This window comes from Papaver somniferum, unplaced genomic scaffold (assembly GCF_003573695.1).
Source record: "Papaver somniferum cultivar HN1 unplaced genomic scaffold, ASM357369v1 unplaced-scaffold_10, whole genome shotgun sequence".
In the NCBI taxonomy this organism is placed as follows: domain Eukaryota; kingdom Viridiplantae; phylum Streptophyta; class Magnoliopsida; order Ranunculales; family Papaveraceae; genus Papaver; species Papaver somniferum.
In genome coordinates this window covers 10,455,562-10,458,790 of record NW_020618825.1, presented here as the reverse complement: position 1 = coordinate 10,458,790, position 3,229 = coordinate 10,455,562, and the positions used below count along the sequence as shown (strand labels likewise).

The 3,229-nt window shown below is 40.3% G+C and overlaps 1 pseudogene; it reads right to left on the bottom strand.

The window, feature by feature from the left end:
* Positions 1–766: 766 nt before the first annotated feature.
* Positions 767–3,013, bottom strand: LOC113326324 (annotated as a pseudogene).
* Positions 3,014–3,229: the final 216 nt, after the last annotated feature.

Sequence of the window (3,229 nt, the reverse complement as noted above, 5' to 3'; positions counted from 1 at the left end):
GGCGTTTTCCCAAAGGACTAAACAGAGATGGGACCACCTAAAAAAAACCAAACGATATTTTTCCCATGTCGATTAAAAGGAAATAAAGGAAAGTTTAGAAGATAAATGAAACTTTTAGGAAAAAATGAAACTTTACAATAAAAGTAACTCTTATTTTTTTCCTCAGTAGTGAGAAACCAATGTAATCTAGATTGGGAGTGAGGCACCAAGGGGACTGGATCTTGAGAGGTGTTTTAGTGATATCCTTGTAAAATTGATATAGGGTGAAATCATCTCGTCGTCTCATTTCTATTTTCAAATCTTGCTTGTGCTTAAGCCATTTGTTCAAAGAAAAGAGAAATATCATCAGGAAGCGTATATCTCATTTAGTTGATCAAGGAAAAAAGAAAGGAAAAATGTTTCCAAGTTGGATACCCGATCTCAATCCAACACTCAGAGGCGTGGATCTCACCTTTCTTTGAGGAGCAAATGGGAAGCAGAGAACTGCCATTAGTGTAGGGGGCCATAAAAGTTGGTGGGCATTATTAAAACCAATGGAAACTTGAATTGTATCTAGGAATAATGCAAATATTCTGTCGAGATTATGCCTATAGTATTTCTCTAATTTGAGTACAGATACAGTAAAAGTCAAAAAACAAATTTTCAATTCAATTATAGATGGGCGTAAGAGATTAAACAATTAAGATTAAAATGCATTTAGTATCAAGGTAACACTATTCCGGTTAAGAACCAGAAGTGTTAGTTGATCATGTAAATGCACCTTAGCTTACTTTATTATGAACTCATAAATCAGTAATCCAGATAGCTACCACAGCAAACCCACATCATGATTCAAAAATAAGAAAATTAGCAAAGACACGAAATTGAAATCGGGAAACACAAGTCCCTATTAAGTACCAACTCGGGACTAATACTGATAACGAGATGTCGCAAGGCATGTTGCAGTTTACTCATCATCGTCAACACATCCACCAAACGGATCTGAACTCCACCAACAATAACCTCACCACTTCGAGGAATCAAACTCACAACCAATTTCTCTGAGCTTTCAGCATCAATTTCTTCAAGTAAAGTACTGATACCCAATTCCAAACTTGAGGTGTGAGTATGAACTGCACCATTAGATGATCCATGATGAGCATGAGGAACTTTCACAAAACTACCAGCTAATTCTCCGTTATGGGGACCGGCTAGTCCTGCAATTGGTTTTGTCACGTAAACATCGAACCTTGCTGTTGACCCGTGTGGAATCTGTATTCCATCCACGAATAAAACTTCAACTGCATCTGCTTTCTCATTTTTGGTCCTTGATGTCTTTGGCCTTTGCACTAGCACTTGGATTGGCTCTGTTAAGTTTGTTGGGCTTGATCCAAACTCGGAAACTGGTTTTAGTTTCAGTGAGTCACCTGCGCTCCTTGTCTGTGCTGCATTCTGGAGTTTCTTGTACTTTCGACGAATTGTTGTCCATGCAAGGGGTTCTGGAGCGTAACTATATCTCAGGCTCTCCGGGGTTAGACAATCCTTCACCTGCACGGATGTATAATGTAAGAGTCGGGCCTTATAACACGCTAATTTCAAGTATATATGAATTTGAATAATGATCGGCCACAATTATAACCTATTATGATGAGAGGGTGTAATCGAGAATGACCTACCTTAACCTTGACAACTTGGCGATTCTCATCATAGAAGATGAAAGCTGATTCGAGCCAATCAGGATCTCTGAACTCAACTTTCTGTCCACGGAGTTTGCTATAGATATCCCACATACGACCCATATTACCATGGTGACCGTAAAACACAGGATCCTTACCGGCAGTGGCGAAGTTTCCCATATTATGGTAAGGGGTTTGAAGAGGTCCAACCCATTGATGAAAAACGTTGTGCAAAGCCTCATTCCTCCCTTGTGCTTCAGCAGGCTTCTCTCCACCCCTTTGTGCTTTCCCCATGAAAAGCGCTGGTAGTTGCAACGTTTCTTTGAATATACTATCAATCTCAGCTAAGTTCCGAATTTCAGTTTCAGCAATTTGTTGAGAATTTTCTTTGGGATTAGGTGCATCCGATGTTATATCATACTTGTAATCGATCATCGACGTATAATGTTCTTTGTTCCGAGTTCCATCATAAAGAGGTGAGTTAACATTCTGGTACATCTTCGGCAAGTACATCCCTTTAGGAGTATCCCAGTTCCAGAAAGGGATAGCAAAAGTATCATCACCAATGAGTTTCCCAAGAATTCTCTCCCAGAAGTAGAGGTAGTAACGATGCCATGGAAGGAAAAACCAACTTCCATGAATTTGAAGCAGAGTGTTTGAATTCAACTGATTAAAAGCTCCATTACAGAAAGTGCAGTGAATGGTGGCTTGCTGACCGAAACTCCACGGATCGTCCTTTGGTAATGCTTTCATCGCAGCAATGGCTTTTTCGAATTTCGCAATGTCATCAGAATTATATTTGTGGGCAGCTTTGCGGACTCGTAATGGCTCTGAAGATGATGGTGGTTTGAAATCGACGATGTTGGCTGAGGAATAAGGTGGACAGCAGTTAATTTTTGTTTGGTTTCATCATCGGTTGCGGATGGTTTGCTGGGATCACAAGTTGCCAAGTCAGGCGGTACCATTGGAGCTCCAATTGCATTGTTGGCAATAGTAGCAGTGGCTCCATGCACTACTCCCAACCCTAAGAGCACATTTCTCCTATCAATGCCGCCATTGTGAGTAGGTTCTTGATTTTGGTTGTGGTTGAGCTCACAAGAGGTGTATGGTGTGCGGTTTGAAAGGCGAACAGATCCGCAATTGTTTGTTTTGGACGACCTACGGAGAGGGTTTCCAGAAACGGTGGAATTGGAGATTGTGGTGGTGGCTAAGTGGGAGAGAGACATCGGAAATGATTTCAGTAGAACTGGATTGAGTTGTGGGATGATGGAATCGAAAATGGTATATAGCTAGCTGAATGACCGCTCGTTAACAGCATTGTCTGATGTGGCTGATAGAGTGTCTTTTTATTCTTCCCACGTCACTTAAAACCAAAATGCTTCTGATTTTTTTTGGTTTTGTCGCAATCATGCACCCTCACATAATCGATTGATTTTATGAAACATGAATTAACTAGATAACCTAGGTGTTATTGAACATAAATTGAAAACTCTTCCTGCCGTGAGATATTCATCAAATTTAACATCATGAACAACAAGCAAACCTTTGTTCGTCTTTTATTTGATTCTCATCTC